Below are 19,949 nucleotides of genomic sequence, written 5' to 3' on the forward strand. Positions count from 1 at the left end.
TCATTATTTATGCCCTTTGAAAGGGACACAACCTTTCATAATCAGATCTGCACTTCTCATTTTTTAAATTCTCCCCCCCTCAAATGAGTTTCTCTTCTCCCTTTTATATCTCATGTTTGAGGGAGTCACAACTTATCATTTCATGCCTTTTGATCTTTCATTAACTTTAATCAAATTTTCATTATATTTAAGTATATTCTTTTATATTTATTCTTTTGTATTTTAATTTTATTATTATTTATTATTAAATTATATTTCAAAGTAGGGACATTACACTAAGTCCGAGAGTTTTTAAATTTTTTGGGTCTCCCAAGTTATTGCCAAATCCAAGTTTGTAACTATTGTGTCAACAAATGGTTCTTTATTGCACATGGGAGGCCAAAGCTCATGGTCCTACCAAGCATAGGGCCCCTATACATTACCAACCCTAAGAGGCCTTAATACCAACAAGCTCTACCACCCTCGCCTAAATAGTAACTATGTGCTTTTTTAAAAACATGGAGGAATTTTTTTTCCAAGAAGCATAACTTGAGCATTTGGTATCAGATTTTTGCAAACAAATAGGTGTTGGAAATTTGGTTCCATGTATCTTGCAACAATCTATTTGTTTTTTCTTGTTTTTTCCCCAAGCACTTATTATTTCAATTTAAAATTAGTTTTTCTAGTTTTACTTGTAATCTGGATATTTTGCAGAATATGGGGTCATTTTTATGCTATAAAGGTTCCAATTTCACATGTTTTGATCTCTAATCTATATATGAGGAGTCTATCATTGTAAAAGCATCAGCCTTTCAACTCATCCTTCTATAATTACCCTAAATAAAGGGAACCATAAGTCTTCAAAAGATGCCATCTTGAAACATCTCAAGAAGCTTCATCTCTCATCCCATCTCTATGAACTTGTCCCTAAACAAGGTACATATTAACTAGAAGGTGGCATGGGATATCAAGAATGATCATTTCCAAGGATTGATTGGTTCTACCTTTGATGGTGACACTTTTTCAAAGATCTCATATATCATTTCACATATTGAATGTCTATGCATTTTTCAGACTAGAATTTGGGAGATCTATGCAGACCCACATCATTCTCCTTTCCCAAATATCCTATTATGGATAGTCTTGTGCCCCTTGATGATTGTGATAACCTACCATACGATGATGATACAAAAGAGAATATTGATTATTTGGCAATTTTTGATAGTTGTGATGACATTAAGGTTTCTCTTAAAGCTCCTCCTCTTATAGAGCCATCCATTTGTTCTTTGGCTTCTGTGACTCCTAATCTCGATTCAAAGGTTTCATCTTCTTTATCACCGAGTCATTATCCTAAGGTTGAGGCCTCATGGATTCCAGCATTAAGAGATACATGTTCTAGTGTTCATATTCAATAATCTTATGTGGACACATCAACATGGGATGGCCAATATAATTGGATGATATGCATTAAGAGCACATAATCCCATCACTTGTTGCTTCAAGTGATTCTTTGTAGCAGGTAAATTAGGATGATTACTTGACAATTATTGTAGGTTTGTATTGTGTGTCCCATCTTGTAGATGTGGAGGACATGCTTTAGGAAATCCATCTCCTCTTGGATGACAATCACATCATAGTTGTTGCCAAACCATTATTGTCTTTAGATCTTGTTAACCGGTTTGCACCATGGTCCTATATTGTCACCTTCTTCAATGACAAGGTTTGTACCTAATTTGATTGTGGCATACTTTCATATTGACATGGTAACACATACAAATTTCAAAGAGATCATCATAAATCATAATCTTTCTTCCTTCATGAGAGGACATCCTACATTTATACTTTATTTTGTTTCTTCCCAAGGGTTAAAATTTTGTTCAATGTTCTTCATTATCATCCTTTGTCAAGCATCTACCCATGCATCCCGTTTCAACAAAAGGAAGAAAGTGTAAGCAGAAATATGCCGCGAGGAGGTGAAGTTGGAAGTTGTCTGAATGCAAGGTCTTAGGGTGGCAAATATAGCCTTATGTGTGGGGTTGATAAGCCCTCAATGTTTCCTTATTAATCATGTGTTATATTAACAAAGAGTTGTTGCCACTCAAGTAATAGAACAATGTCTAACAGATCTGTTTGCTTAACTATAAACTCGGCCAAATTTTAAAGAGGGTATTCAAGGTTATGGCAGTGAATGTGATTTCAAAGAATTCGTACATGGTCTATATGAAATCATACATAAAAAAGGGGTCCACTCTTTGAAAATGAAACTCAACATTTAGAAATGATACAAAACAGAAGCAAAAACAGAAGATGTTACAATAAAGACAAGGCACTACTCCACTGCAATTTCTCAACAATACTTTACTAGATGGCCCAATCACACATCCAAATAACATCTAATACATGATTATGATTTATCCTACCTACCAAATTTATTATAGTTAGGGCACTACAGAAAATTCATATGACCAACTATATAATATGACTGACAAATGGTACAAAGTAAGAAAAATACTGAAAAACATAAATGAGTTTAAGCCCTTAACAACCATATAACAAAAAATCCATTCAGTATGGGATTTGCTTAAAAATTAAAATCCTACATTCGTGGAAATGATGAATTCCACCCCACCCCCCCCCAAAAAAAAAAAAAAGAATTTACTACTTATTATGATCAATTCTTTTTCCAAGAAACAAGGGCATCTTGAAAACAATTTTATACCTGCCTTACTTTCCAATAAGAATCTCGAAGCATAAAGCTAAAAAGTAATATAGATAGTAGGAGTAAGAAGAAAAAAGTGGTAAATATAACAAATTTACAAAGGATGACAAGAATGCATACCTGTAGATGCTTTACCACTGGATCATAGTCTAGATAAAGGAAATTTTGATTGATTTGCAATAGGTCCAAAATTCATATGCAAAATGAAATTGATAATGTGCAACTCCAAAATGCAAATTCATATGCAAAATTCATATGAAGTAGAGCCTAACCTTTTAGTTGTTAAATTGCGTGAAATGCCTAACTCTACATAGATGTCAAAGTTGGAATGTGACGCCGCAGTGAAGCTCGAATGTTGGGTTGGGTGGGAGTGATAGAGCACTACTTTTCATAGGCAAGTAGTTTGATTTAGGATTGGGTGGAGGAGATCGCACGCAAGGTTACTTGCGCGGGATTGCACCTTTGGGTTAAAATGAATTGCAATGTTTCTTTTTCTTTTTTTTAAAGTAATGCCCATGTTCATCGGAATTTTGACGAACGTGGGCACTTTTTTTATAAAAAAACATATTTCATTAGTAATGCTTTCTTCGTCGAAACCAAATGTGAAATTATCATCAGAATTTTGAAGAATTCGGGCATTTAAAAAAAAAAAAAATTGGTCACAATATACCTTCTCCTTCAAAATTTTAGACCAAATGTATTAGTGAGTTCAAGGAATATGAGAAAGTGCTAAATCTAAGCAAGATATTCCAAAAGCAGTGAAAGAAGAGATGACCGAAATCAGAGACCTATTTGCACCATACAATATTCCTGTATGGTATAGTGGTGTAATCCTAGACAACGGTTTAGAGACAGATTTAAATGACTATGAATGGGGTCCAAATCTATCATCTAGTGTATCAAGTGAAGAAAAGAATGAAGAGCAAGAAGCTATCACAAATGAAAACTTGTCTTTTACAAAACAAAAGATAGAGTTAGAAAGAAGACAAGAAGAACTTATAATTCAAATAAAAGAGGCATATACAAGACAACAAAAGAAAGAGGATGAAAAAGAAAAAGAAGTAACACCACAAGAAACACAAACAATTATTGATCAAGTATCAGAAAATATCAGATTTCTATCGAATAACGAGCAAGACGTACCAAGGTATGGAAGAACTAATAGATAGTCAAGAAGGATTGACTATTAGTCTAAAAGAAGTTGAGTTCGAGAGAAGACAAAAGATAGCAAAAGAATCCTCTATGTCATGTACACAAGTATGTCAACTTCAAAATACAAATGAATCTATTGAAATTAATCAAGAAGGAACTTGCAGTGTTAAAGATGTGTATGTTGATATAATCTATTTGTTTGAGGAACAACCGTCAAATGAAGAGTCACTTGAGTGTGAATCACAAAATACCAATACCGATTTTGTTAAAACTGATTGAAGAACACTTGGGAGATACTATTCTTAAGAGCGTTCTATCTATGGCATTACCTACTCTACACTAAATTGTGACTATTATGTCATGAACCTAGAAGCACCTAATAATGATGATATCTATGAGTTACTCCTTCTTCATCCAAAACTAATTGATTGAGATAACCTAGAAAACCTTGAATTGGATGTCTTTTCTAATGACCATGACTTAGTTGTGTATCTTAATGTTGTCAAACCCATAACACCTAGGATATCTTCCATCACGGAATCGAGTAACATTTCTTGTAGTCAGGAGAATGCCAAACTTTTCAGTCACAAAATTGAAATAAAACTAGGAAAAAGATGTAGTGCTGAAAACCATTTCATGGCAACACTAGATCAATCAAGAGGGAAAATAAAGGACGTATTTGACAGTGAAAAGCTCTTTGAGGCGCCAGAAGATGGAAAATTTGACATCCTTCCTGCATATTTTCAGGAGAGATCTACTATTCTAATAGAGCCAACAGAAGCAATAAACATCGGCACACCAAAGGATCCCAAGATACTTCATCCTGCTGCATCATTATCAAATGAAGAGAGGAAATAATACATAGAATTCTTAAGACAAAAACAGATAAATTTTGCTTGGTCCTATGCACATATGCTAGGACTTGATCCTGATCTTATCATGCATCATCTCAATGTAGATCAAAAAGCAAAGCCAGTTAAGCAAAAGCTAAGGAAAATGCATCCACACATCGCTCTTCTTGTAAAAGCTCAACTAAAGAAACTATTGGATGTGGGTTTCATAAGACCTATTGCCTATCTAGAATGGGTTTCAAGCATTGTGCCAGTGTAAAAGCCAAATAAAAGCATAAGAGTGCATTGATTTCATAGATTTGAACAAGGCATGTCCCAAAGATGATTTCCCACTACCCAACATTGATATAATTATGGACTTATTAGTAGGACATGAGATGTTTTCATTAATGGATAGATTCTCAGGATACAATCAAATAAGAATTGCCCCTGAAGATCAAGAAAATACAACATTCATCTCTGCATGGGGTACTTACTGCTGAAATGTTATGCCATTTGGGCTTAAGAATGCAGGAGAAACTTATCAAAGAGTCATGACAACAATTTTTCATGATATGATGCATACATTTATGGAAGATTATGTATATGATATACTTGCAAAATCTCATACAAGGAAAGAACATTTGAACATCTTGGGCAAGATCTTTGATAGGCTTGAAAAATATCAGTTAAGATTGAATCCAAAGAAATGTACATTTGGAGTAACCTCTGGAAAAATTCTTGGGTACATTATATCAGCTTGTGGAATTGAAGTAGATCCAGAAAAGGTCAAAGCTATCATGGAAATGGAGTCACCTAGGAACATAAGTCAATTGCGTTCTCTACAAGGGAGATTGCAATCAATCAGAAGATTTGTCTCTCAATTAGGAGAAATATGTCATCCATTCACTCATCTTTAACATAAGAATGTTCTATTCAAATGGGATCAGAAGTGTGAAGAGGCTTTTATGCAAATTAAAGAATATCTCATGAATCCTCCAGTACTTGTATCACCAATCAAAGGGAAACCATTGTTTCTTTATATCTCAAGACTTATCAATACTTAAAAGAGAATATCCTTCCTCCCGACCTATCCTGCAATCAGAGAAGAAAATTTATCTGTCAATCATCCTGCTATACTATTATTGTTGATACCTTATATAGGCGAGGTCTAGATAGCACTCTAGTGAGATGTCTCGAACAAGAGGAATCTAAGAAAGTTCTTAACGAAGTTCACGTAGGTATTTGTGGCACACACTCAAGTGGATTAACATTGTCTAAGAAAATTCTTCGTATGGGTTATTATTGGCCTACTATGGAGAGAGATTCATTCACATATGCCAAGAAATGCAAACAATGTCAGATCCATGGGAATCTCATCCATGCACCAACACAAGAGTTGCATCCTATGGCAGAATCATGGCCATTTTCTCAATGGGGCCTTGATTTGGTATGTAAGATAAATCCTTCATCCTCTAATGGACATAAGTTCATTTTGACTGCTACTAAATATTTCACTAAATGTATTGAAGCAATACCTTTGACAAAGATGATAGGAAAACAAATATCATCATTCATCTTGAATTATATAATATGTCGCTATGGAGTTCCTATGACCATTATTACTGATAATGGACGACCATTTAAGAATCAAGATGTGAAGGAACTATGTGATCGATTCCATATCCAACATAGGTTTTCTACACCATATTATCCATAGGAAAATGGTCAAGATAAGGCATCAAACAAGACTATCTTGAAAATTTTGAAGAAAATAGTCAATGAAGCTGGAAAAGACTGACACATTCAGCTAAATCCTGCTCTTTGGGCATACTGAACTAGGATTCGCATACCAACGAGGGAAAATCCATATTGCTTAGTCTATGGATCAGAAGCCATATTACCAGTAGAAGTAGAGATACCCTCTCTACGAGTTTCCTTGAAAGGTACCTGAAGAAGAACAACAAGTCTCTAGACTTCAAGAACTTGAGCTGATTCAGGAATGTCGTCAAAATGCAACAAATCATTTGAAGGCATATCAACAGAGAATGGTAAGAAGTTATAATTATAGAGTCAAGCCACACAATTTTCAGATCGGAGATATAGTTCTAAGGGAGAATCTGAGAAATCAACAAGACCGAGAAAAGAAGGGTAAATTTGAACCAAATTGGTTAGGTCCTTTTGTCATAGTAGCAGCATATGGCTCAGGAGCATACAAGTTATCTACTCTTGAAGGTGATTGGTTTGATGAGCCTCTCAATTCCATCCATCTCAATAAATTCTATGCTTAAGATATAAAGTCCTGGAAAAAATCAATAAAAAGCATATAAAGTCCTAAAGAAATCAGTAAAAATCAGAAAAGCAGAAAATCCCTAAAAAGCATAAAACAGAAGAAGATAAAAAAATCAAAATATGCAAAAAAAAAGGGAATAAATTTAGATAGTGAAAACATGGTAAACAAGCACTATCTAAAAAAAGTGAGTCCTTCCATCTATGAGATCGCTTTGCGCACCTATCCACTCCATCCTAATCACATCTATCACTTCCATCTATCCTGGCTCATCCATTTTATCTTTCACATCCATTGCTTTGAACCATTAGAAGGAAACATGTAGCTTACCAACAGTTATCAATTTTTGCCATACTTAGCATGGTCATTGTCTTAGATTTTATCATAATCAATCATTCTGCATTTGTATCCTGCCATGGTTTGGATCTTGATCAATTCATACATCCATAATAAAGTTTTGTTTCTGCTAGGGGCAAAATCCTAAATCCCTTTTGCTGAGGTGATCTTTTAAATCTTCAAAAATCCAAAACATTCAAAAAATTTAGAAAAACCAAAAACACCTAGGGTTTTGAAACAGATAATGAGTAACAGAGCAATGAAGATCAAGGCCTTTTATGACAACTGAATCGTGAAACTCAAAAAAAAAAGAATCAACCAATAAGTAATAAAGGATTATGAATGAGCATTCATCAAGATGATTATATCAGTTAATGACCATGAGAACAAGTGAATGACATACAAGATTCAATGTTTATATCTTGATTTTATTGCTAATCATGTACTTTATGATAACTCAATGATGAACAGTGAGTACCTGTTGGCATTTTTGATGATTAATGTTGTGATTGCCATTGATGGATGCACACTTGATTTGAGATCACTTTTTGTATGTATTAGTTAAAGCTCAACCGGTATGATGTATTATAGTCTTTAGACTATCAGTGTTTTGCAAAAAGTGTTTACCTATCTGAAGCGGTATGAAGACCCCAAGCAGTTCGAGGATCTCAGGCGGTACGAAGGAACAAAGTGGCACAACCCATATTTCCCAGTCTTCATTATTGTCAAACTGGCAACCGGTATTTTTCTTTAACCGGTATTTTGTATGAACCGATAATACTCTGTGATGAGTTACCAACCGACATTTTGTGATGAGTTACCATCCACCGATTGTTTGACGGTACCAACACTTTAATGATGCTTTTTGTGTCGTGTTACAGAATATGTCTAGATGCATTGAACCTAGGAAATTGTAATGTAATCCTATTGGACCGACATGAAATCAGATTCCTTGATAAGGACATCATGTCTAGGGCTTTAAAGAGTTGCTAGGGTTTAAGGTGGTTGTAGAGTTTTTGTGAGTGATAAGATTGAAGAAAAGTTCATGTCTATGAGTAGACACAGAGAGTGAATGTGTTGAAGACTGAAGTAATGCTAGAATGCATTAGGAACGAACTATCAAGGATCTAACCAAGCAATCTATGCTATTTACTAGATCACTCACTTGTTGATTACTCACATTTTGGATAAGTCTAAAGCCTTTAACTGGGTAGGCCCAAAAGCCTTTTGTAAATCCTCTAACAAGGTGGTTCACATATGTGGATCTAAAATCCTCTAGCAAGGTAGTCATTAATCAAACTTATCTCCTAACAAAGATTGAGATTCCTAACAAGATTTGTTCTGGTAAAGAACATTGTATGACCTTAACCGGTTTGGTTCCTATTTTGCATATAGTTACTTGTGAGTTCCATCTCACCATGATTTTTTCCATTTGGGTTTCCACGTCAAAAACTCTCATGTTATGGTGTTTGTGCTTCTGTGGGTGAATGCATTATTTGTTATTTGGTTTGCATGTGTGCTAACCGGTTTGTCTGCTAAACTGTTTTACCAGTTTACTGTAGTCTAGTAAAGTGTTTAAGTACAGTAATTGTTGGCATACTAATTCACCCCCCCTCTTAGTATTCATCAATTGGTATCAGAGCCAACCTTTCTATAAGTCTAACCACTTGGAAAGAGATATGGGGGAATACACTATGAGGGAACTTACTCATCGACTCACTCAGTCTGAGCAAGCCTATGATGATCTTCTGGTCAAATATAAGGCCTCTCAAGCAAAAAGGAGAGAACATGCTAAAAAATAGATGGAGCTATCTGAAAATAGTTCTTCTAATGAAGTGGACATGGAAGCCCTGATTCAAGAAGTAGAAAAGCTGAATGAATCCAATTCCAACCTAAGAAAGGAGTTGGAAGGACTGATTATTCGAATGTGCCAAGAGCTTGAGAACCGGAGGAAAGCTGAAGATCTGGTAAAAGACAAAGATCATGAAATCTCCAAGCTGAAGCAAGAGATCAGTGCCCTAACTTCTCAACTCCATGCGAGAAAAGTGGAAAAGGAAGACATGCAAGGAGAACTGAACATGACCATCTCCGAGAATGCAAACTTGATGGAAACAAATGCTGCTATTTCCAAAGAACTCTCTGAGTCAAAGGAAATACTTGCTAAGTTCAACAAGAGTACTATTAAGCTAGAGCAAAAGCTTGAATCTACCAAACCTATCAAGAATATTGATGGACTTGGTTATTCCGGTCATGAGGAAGGAAAGACCTCTGGTACAAATGTTGGAGCATCGAAGAAACAACCGACATCAAAGGATAAAGGTAAGCAAAAGTTTAAACCTATTTGCTTTAACTGTCTTAAAGAAGGACATACTGCCAATGTGTGTAGGAGCAAAGCCTACAATAATTTTCCTTACTTTATAAACAATGTACCTAGATCCAATAAGTTCAATGGTAATTGTTATGCATGCAACAAGTTTGGGCATAGAGCATCTGAATGCAGGTTTGTTATGAACAACACTGGAAGATATCCTCAGAGGACTCAAGGAGTTGGTCCAGAACCTTTTGTGAACCGGAATCACAACTAGTTTAATGCCTTTAATCATCATTCAGGAAGCAGCAATCGGATGGAGAGCAAACTGTTTGATCTGTCATTGTCATGGTCACGCTGCTGCAACATGCAGGAGGAAGAACGGTAACATGAATAATGAACCTTGAAGAGCACCTGGAATGGTCTACTATCATTGCAACAAATTGGGTCACATTGCCAGATTCTACAGAACAAGAAAGAACATATCGGATGACATACCGATCACTTCGGAAGGAAAGATTGATATTGAAACCATTCAAGCGGATATGAACAAAACCTGGAAAAAGAAACTAGCGGTGTTGCAAGATGAACCAGTTTCTGCACCTAGTGTGGAAATCATGGAACCGACAAACTAAGCATCAGAAAAGCTTAGGGGGAGCAAACGGCAAAATACTTCGAACCCCCGGTTTACACCGGTAAAAGACCTTAAACGATATGAGATACCTGTCAGTCAACAAAAGACCAGAAATGGTAAAAGGCAAATTAGGGTTTACACCCTAATATTGGAGCATTTATTATGGTAGGTGGAGAACCTGTTTAAAAGGAATTTTGAAATCATTTCTGACTTATCATTTTTTGAGCAAAGAAGTTTTTTTTAAGTGCAAAGCGAAGGAAAGCGATTTACACTGCGAATCAAAGAGTTTATCAAAAATTTGGAGAGGAATCTAAAGCTATCATCTGTTGAAAGAGTGAAGAACACAAAGCGGTATCTCTGCAACCGAAGGAGTGTGAAGCGAAGTTCAAATTGCGAAGCCCTAAATTTCAATTTGCGAAGGTATTTCTCATAATTCTTTGTTTATCATGGCTTCCGCATCTCATGATAGTTCTAGTGCAATTGTTGATTCTATGGACTTCATACAATGAAAGTCGAAATATAATGCCTTGTCTCAAGTACCAGCTGGTGTTATAGTAGAAAAAGGAATTTCTGATTACATAGACTGCAAAATTGAAGACCTAGGGTCTCTTGTGATCCATTCCCAGTTGAGCTTATTCTGCGGAAAGGATAAGAAGATTAAACCGGAATTCAACATTCTAGAAAAGAAGAAACTCCAAAATGCAGTTTACTTTCTTGAAGAATTTTCGGATGATCACATTCATATTATTCTAAGCAAGGTACACAGTGACAAGATGTACCTAGAGCGGACACATGATATCACACCGGAAGCAATTCATGCCGTCACCAGTTTCTGCAATACAGGGGAAGTGCCAGCCCTAAGGAAGGTCAACAAGATTGAAATGTCCAAGCTCACCGGTTCAGTGAGCGACTCACGTGGCATGACCATCAACTCAATCAAGGACGATCTGGTCAAGTATGCCTACATGGTGATAGGTTACTGGATGTTCTCTGATAGAAGAATTAATTTTGTCTCTACTGCAGCGGTAAATGCCACTTATAGGATGATCAAGGAGGATGCATCATTTGATTTGTGCACTTGTATGCAAAGATAACTTATGTTGAATCTTAAGTCAATCAAACAGGACAATGCACTAAGATTTAAGTTTGGACAACTATTGGTTGGGTTGTTCTTTTACTTTCAAAGCTACTTTCCAGGAGTAGGTGATATTCAGTGGTCTGCCGACCAACCGGTAACAAAACAAATCAAGGAGAGCCTACAAACAGTTGGAACCAGCTATCTGAAAGCATTGAACAAATACTTTGATGAGTTCAGACGCAAGATGAGTCAAAGGATAAGAATATCCGGTGATTTAGTCAAAAAGTATGAGGAAGACATCTGCTTCACCATCAAAGTGGATGAATGCTTAATGGAGGTCGTCGAGCCTAGGCAGGAAGAAGTAGAGCCTATGGGCTATGAGGTAATGAACGATATGTTGGACGGGTATGCTTCTACCCTAATCACCTCACCCCTTGATCCTAAGGCAAAGAGAATCAGCACCTATTTGGAAAGGGTTGCACCGGTTGTAGAACCCTCTGAAAAGAAAGGAAAGGTAGTGCCTTCATCATCGACACTGGTTACTACAGCCAATCCCAAAGTGACCAAGCGGTCACTAGTTAAGAAGAAACCGGAAGCGGCACCTACAAAAGTCTTCGAGAGGAAGTGGAAGACTAAAAGCAATACACCTGACTCAGAAGAAACTGTGTCAGAAGAACCGCCTAAGAAGAAGACTAGGCAAACAAAGAAAAAGACAAAGAACGAACCGACATCATCTACACCGGTAAATATTGACATTTCTTTTTACAAACCTTTGACACATTGTCAAAGAACTATAAAGAACATTAGGAGAAAAGTGTTGAATGATTTAATTGATTGTTTTGATGATTTCAATGAGGATGAAAAGGAAGCAGTTGAACAGGAAATCATTAAGTATTTGTGTGTTAATGACCGGTCACCTTCAGAAATTAGATCTGAGACACTGGATTCTTTGTATAATTCTTTAGACAATAAATGGTGCTTTGCCATAGAAAAGGAACAGGAAATGAGGGAGAAAATATTTGCTCAACATTTTCCTAATGTATCTAATTCAGAACTATTCGAAGTTATGAATAAATACAAAGGCCTCTTCTTCATGAGAAGAAGAAGACTCCTGTTACTGGAAGGAAAGGGTCAAGAAGTGATCAAGGATACACATACTCATGCTCAAGAAGCTCTTAAGATGCATCAAGTGGCTTAAGCTAACAGAAAAGCTGAGTGAGAACCGGAAACTAGCAAACCAGATGTAGTGAATGACAGTGAAGAAGAACCGGTCACAGAACAAATGGACCCCATTGATGTAGATGCCTTAGATGGTGAAAATGTTACTCAGGATGCACCATCAGAAGCAACAGGATAGGAGAAGCAGGTAGAACAGGTAGAAAAGCAAAAGGAAGCAGAGGACAAAAAGGAGGAAACAAAGAAGCAAGCGAAGGAGAAGAAAAAGGAAGAAGATGACGAGAAAAGGAAAAAGAAGGAAAAGAGAAAAGAGGGTGAGAAGAAAAGGAAAGAGGAGGAAAACATAAAAGAGGAAGAAGAGAAAAAGAAACAAGAAGATGCGAAGAAGAAGAAAGAAGAAGAGGATAAAGAAGAGGATAAGAGAAAGGAAGCAGAGAAGAAGAAAGCAGAGGGGGATAAGGAAGAGGTGAAGAGAAAGGAAGCGGAGAAGAAGAAAGCAGAGGAGGATAAAGAAGAGGAGAAGAGAAAGGAAGCGGAGAAGAAGAAAGCAGAGGAGGATAAGGAAGAGGTGAAGAGAAAGGAAGCAGAGAAGAAAAAAGTAGAGGAGGATAAGGAAGAGGAGAAGAGAAAGGAAGCGGAGAAGAAGAAAGCAGAGGAGGAAAAGGAAGAGGAGCGGCAAAAAGAAGCAGAGAAGAAAAAGAAGGAAGAAGAGAAAGAAGAAGCAGCAAAAAGCACTCAGATGGAGACTCCAAAAGCAACCGGTAGTCAAGCCAAACCAGCTGACCTCACCAGTCCTATTGACCTCCAGTCTGCAAATGAAATGGAGCTGCTACAGAACATTAAGGTTGCTCAAGAATGCCTTGAAGTGATAAGGAGGAAGAAGGAGCAAGATGTGATCCAAGCTGCGGTGGACACTCTTACCGATTTGTTACCCAGCACAAACCTCCCCAATACTGATTCATCACTAGCACAATTGAAGCTCCTATGCACCATAGTGGATGATCAGGTGCAGAGCCTAGAAGAGGTAGCAGAGGCAAATGCCAAGAAAGAGCATCAAAAGGCTCTCAACATTGCCCTGGTGAAGAAGCCAAATGAGCTCCGGTCTGATCTGCAAAAAGCTCAAAAAGATATAACGGATGCTCTGGATGAGGGGAATCTACTACTGAGTAAGATTTGCCAACCCCATCTCTTCTGTGATGATGTGCTTGTACAGAAGCAAAAGCTACAATTTGACTTGCAGTTATACATGAGCACCTTCAAGCCACCATATGACTCTTTTACAGCTTATGGGCAAACCGTTTACCGATTTCATATCCAGTCTGCCAAAATAGAGTTGGAAATCAGCAACCGGACTCAAGATTTGCAGGAACTACAACTAGTTCTACTCCCACGCCTGCAAATACTTCAGAAATGTTATCTCAATCTGGATGCCTTAACGGTGACTCAAGAGATGAGCACAATAGACGCCATGGAAGAACAGGTCTCCCAGATGCAGACAGAGAAAGAAGTGGCTACCTCCCTAGTTGAGTCCTGGTCCTTATCTATGAAACAATTTTTGTAGGACTTTAAATCACTTTTTGACAAGTTTTACTCTTTATTGTCATAAACTCTTATTATTTTAATACCAAATGGAAATAGGGGTTGTTCAACTGTACTTTGTCATTGTTGGCAAAGGGGGAGAAGTATTCTGGTATTTAAATTTTTTATGTATGCTCTGTATATCTTCATGTCTATCTCTGTACGCAAATAGTTATACATTGTTTTGTTTGCAAAAGGGATAGTGTATATGCTTAGGGGGAGTAATTTTGATTATGGCATATTTTTGTTGTAAAACACTTAGATGTCAAAATTTTGCCTAAGTGTTGCCATCAATGCCAAAGGGGGAGATTGTTGGCATTTTTGATGATTAATGATGTGATTGTCATTGATGGACACACACTTGATTTGAGATCACTTTTTGTATGTATGAGTTAAAGCTCAACCGGTATGATGTATTATAGTCTTTAGACTATAGGTGTTTTGCAAAAAGTGTTTACCGATCTGAAGCGGTATGAAGACCCTAAGCGGTTCGAGGATCTCAAGCGGTACGAAGGAACGAAGCGGCACAACCCATATTTCCCAATCTTCATTATTATCAAACTGGCAACCGGTATTTTGCTTTAACCGGTATTTTGTATGAACCGGTAATACTCTGTGATGAGTTACCAACCGACATTTTGTGATGAGTTACCATCCACCGATTGTTTGACGGTGCCAACACTTTAACGATGCTTTTTGTGTTGTGTTACAGAATATGTCTAGATGTATTGAACCTAGGAAATTGTAATGTAATCCTATTGGACCGACATGAAATCAGATTCCTTGATAAGGACATCATGTCTAGGGCTTTAAGGAGTTGCTAGGGTTTAAGGTGGTTGTAGAGTTTTTGTGAGTGATAAGATTGAAGAAAATTTCAGGTCTGTGAGTAGAAGAAGAGAGTGAATGTGTTGAAGACTGAAGTAATGCTGGAATGCATTAGGAACAAACTATCAAGGTTCTAACCAAGCAATCTGTGCTATTTACTAGATCACTCACTTGTTTATTACTCACATTTTTGACAAGTCTGAAGCCCTTAACCGGGTAGGCCCAAAAGCCTTTTGTAAATCCTCTAACAAGTTGGTTCACATTTGTGGATCTAAAATCCTCTAGCAAGGTAGTCATTAATCGGACTTATCTCCTAATAGAGATTGAGATTCCTAACAGGATCTGTTCTGGTAAAGAACATTGTATGACCTTAACCGGTCTGACCTTAACCGATCTAGTTCCTAATCTACAGATAGTTACTTGTGAGTTCCATCTCACCGTGGTTTTTCCCATTTGGATTTCCATGTCAAAATCTCTTGTGTTATGGTGTTTGTGCTTCTGTGGGTGAATGCATTATTTTCTATTTGGTTTGCATGTGTGCTAACCAGTTTGTCTGCTAAATTGTTTTACCAGTTTACTAGTAGTCTAGTAAAGTGTTTAAGTACAATAATTTTTGGCATACTAATTCACCCCCCCTCTTAGTATTCATCAGTACCAAACTAGTACTGAGAGGGGGGGTGAATTAGTACAGACACAAAATCTTCTCCTGAACCGGTTTGACTGCAAACAGTGCACTTGACAAACAAACACAAATACTGGTCTAAACTAGATTACTACCGGTTAAACATAATGAGACTGTAAAAGACATAAACTGACAACACTTAGCTTTTTATACAACCTACTTCCTCATTTCCACTTTATCCTTATGCATAAACAGATATTCTATCATTCTAAGATACAATAATTTGCTAAATCAACATGATTCGCAACTAAACACGAAATAACAAAACATCACATGAAAGAGGCATCACACATGGCACACATATTTTTCACGTGGAAACCCAACTGGGAAAAACCATGGTGGGGATGAATACCCACAAGATATTTTTGAACTCTTTAGAAGTCCGCTCTGTTAGGAGCCTAGTTTGGTTAAAGATTGTTACAACAGGTTCTGTTAGGAACCGATCCTGTTAGGGATCACCCAGTTAAGGGATGGCTAGAATACTCGGTTAAGGGTTAAACCCTGTTAAGGGTTACCTTGTTAGAGGATTTTATGAACTCGATGGCTTTGAGTCACCCTGTTAAAGGATTTACAACAAGCTGGTTAAAGCTACCCTGTTAAGGGATTTTCCAATTGTTGAAGTGATTAGAGATCAACGGGTATTTCAATGATCTGGTAATAGCACTCAATTCCAATGCAGATCCGGTTTAGTTCCTTCCTTCTGCACACACACTTTGCAGGTATCAATTCTCTTATTTGGTCTGGCAAGAATCACGTATCTCTGCACTTAGATACACACAACATTTGCCAATAACTTCAACATGAAGCGGAACATCGACCTTATAGGAAACAGATAGGTTGGTAGCATAAACCCTAAACCTTGAACATTTAGCTTTAGCAATTCAGTCGGTTCAATCCTAACCATTGAACACTTTTCATTTTAATACAATGGTCTTGAACATATCTCAAGACATTCTCCATTGTTCATTCTTCACCACTTCTTGGAGGCAATAACCCATCACGCGTTCTTCACCATTTGCAGGGACTTCACACATTCTTGAGGTAGATAGGATCAATCCCCTTCATGCAATATCCTTCACATGCATGAGGCTAACGTGGCAACATGATCTGATTTCCATTATGATGCTAACTCATCACACAATGCCATCAATTGAATCACACAGGCTTGAAACACTTCAACCGGAAACCCTGAGGCTGGGACTACCAACCGGTAGTCATACCATATTAAACCTTGATAGAAAACATTCCATATATCGATTCACTTGGACAAACATACTGCTTCACCTTTTGCACATATACCGGTTCACATCATTATACCGGTTCACTTTGCCAGTTGTTTAACTTCTATAAACCGGTTCATCTTCAACATATTACTGGTTCTCTTCAACATATTACCGATTCACTCTTTAGCATATTGACATTAATGACAACACAATATCATCATGTCAACATACTCTGCACATATGCCAACAATCTCCCCCTTTGGCATTGATGGCAATATACAAAGATATCTCTCTTTCTGCATCACATCTTCTCCTTAATACTGCAAATATCTTCTCCACTTCACATCTTCTCCCCCTTTGACAACAATGCCAAAGTGGAGGCACAAGCTTCCCTGTTCCACTATGCTACTCCCCTTGAGGAGTAGCATCCTTCAACACATCAATCCTAAAAAGATATAGCAAAGTAAGATCTGACTGATGTGGAGCACAAACCTTTAGTTTACCTCTTGAAAGGGCAGTACCCCTAATTCACCTTTTAGATAGGTAAAAGTAGCCTTTGGTAGAGGCTTGGTGAATATGTCTGCTAACTGCTCCTTACTGGAAACAAGTTGCAATTCCACCTCTTTTTTTTGAACCTTTTCCCTCAAGAAATGATACTTGAGTTCAAAGTGCTCGGTTCTAGCATGTAAAACCGGATTCTTGGAGATGTTAATTGCACTTGTATTATCACAAAGTATACTTACCGATTCAAATACAGGAACTTTGAAGCCATTCAATACATGCTTCATCCAAATAGTCTGGGTGCATTTCATAAAAGCTACAACATACTCTGCTTCTGCTATAGACTGAGAGATGCAACTCTTCTTTTTACTCATCCATGAGACCAGTCTACCACCAACAAAGAATGCACCACTGGTTGTGGTCTTTTGGTCATCCACATTACCAGCCCAATCAGCATCTGTGAACACTTTCAAGTTGAAATCATCATTGTATGGATACCATAATCCATAGTCAATAGTTCCCTTCAAATATCTAAAGATCTGCTTGATTTCTACCAAGTGGGATTCTCTTGGGCTTTTCTGAAACCGAGTGTTAATACCCACTACATGTGCAATGTCCGGTCTGCTATGCACTACATAATGCAACTTACCAATCATTGATCGGTATTCCTTCTCATTTACCAACACTGAGTCATCCTCTTTTGATAGTTTACAACCGGTCACCATTGGTGTACCAACCGGTTTGTTGTCTTCCATGCCAAAGGTCTTCAACACCTCTTTGACATACTTGGACTGAGTAATAAAGATTCCATCTTTCATTTGCTGAACCTACAGTCCAATGAAGAACTTAATCTCCCCTATGAGTGACATCTCAAATTCCTTCTTCATCTCATCTACAAAGTCATGACTCATCTTGTCATCTCCACCAAAGATTATGTCATCAACAAATACTTCACAGATTAGAATCCGATCTCCTTCTGATTTCAAGTAGATATTTCTATCTTCACTTGTTCTTTCAAATCATAAGATGGGAGTGCAAGAATTCATACCATGCTCTAGGTGCCCACTTCAGTCCATACAAGGCTTTATGTAGCCTACACACCATGTCATTGTCTTCTAATAGGGCAAACCCATCTGGTTGCTCTATATACACCTCCTCTTCAAGTATTCCATTTAGAAATGCAAATTTTACATCGATTTGGTATACCTTAAATCCTTTAAAAGCTGCATATGCAAGAAGCATACAAACTCCTTCCAATCTTGCTACTGGAGCAAAGGTTTCTCCATAGTCTTCTCCTTCTTCTTGGGCATATCCTTTACATACTAGTATGGCTTTGTTTCTTACCACTGTGCCATCCTCATTCAATTTATTTCTGAAGACCCATTTGGTTCCAATGACATTTTTATGCCCCGGTCTGGATACCAAAGACCATGTACCATTCTTTTCTATTTGATCAAGTTCCTCTTCCATTGCCTTGATCTAGTCTTCATCTTTATGTGCCTCTTTGAATGATTTAGGCTCAAATTCAGAGATCATACATGAGTTTTCTCTAACCTTTCTTCTTGTAAGAATTCCTGCATCTTTGTCTCCTATGATCTGCTTTGGATCATGATTGAGTTTTACATACCTAGGTATATTCTTAACAGATTCCTCTTGCTTTTCTTCTTCATCCTCATCTTCATCAGCATCAGCATTAGCATCCACCTATGTAAGAGCATAATTACTAGTACTGGGTTGATTTGCAACCAGTTCCCAGAAGGTTACTATTGGTTCATCTCCTACATGCTCTCTGTCGGTTTCCTCAGGTTTCTCAGAGTTTTCATCAACCCTAACATTGATGCTTTCAACAATTCTCTGAGTCCTATTATTGAAACATTTGAGAGCTTTACTCTTGGTGGAATAACCTAAGAATATTCCCTCATCACATTTTGCATCGAATTTGCTCTGATGTTCACTCCTCTTGATATAACATTTGCTACCAAACACTCTGAAGTAGCTTACTACTAGTGTCTTATCGGTCCAGTACTCATAAGGAGTCTTATCCTTTCCTTTCTTGATGAGTACCCAGTTCATTGTGTAGACTGCACTACTCACCGCTTCTCTCCAAAAGGTGCGAGCAACCTTTCTTTGGATCAACATAGTTCTAGCCGCTTCAACCACAGTCTGGTTGTTCCTCTCTGCTAAGTCATTCTGTTGTGGAGTCCGGGGGGTAGACAGTTGCCTCTTGATGCCATTCTCTTCACAATATTTATTTAATTCACCATAAGTGAATTCCCCTCCTTGATCAGTTCTAAGGCATTTGATTCTTCTACCGCTTTCCTTTTCTACCAGTGCTCTGAAAGCTTTGCACTTTCCAAAGGCTTCAAACTTGTCCTTCAGGAATGTGACCCACATCATTCTTGAGCATTCATCTATAAGAATCATAAAATACCTATCTCCCTGCACACTCCTAGTTTTCATAGGACCACACAAATCTGTATGCACAAGATCAAGTAAATTGTCTGCAGTGAAAGATTTACCTTTGAAGGTTGAGGAAGACATTTTCCCCAACTAACACTCTCTGCACAAAGGATTTTCCGGTTTGCTCAACATAGGCAATCCTCTAACTGCCTTGATCTTATTGGCCTTCACAATATTG

The sequence above is a fragment of the Cryptomeria japonica genome, chromosome 11 (assembly GCF_030272615.1).
Source record: "Cryptomeria japonica chromosome 11, Sugi_1.0, whole genome shotgun sequence".
Classification (NCBI taxonomy): domain Eukaryota; kingdom Viridiplantae; phylum Streptophyta; class Pinopsida; order Cupressales; family Cupressaceae; genus Cryptomeria; species Cryptomeria japonica.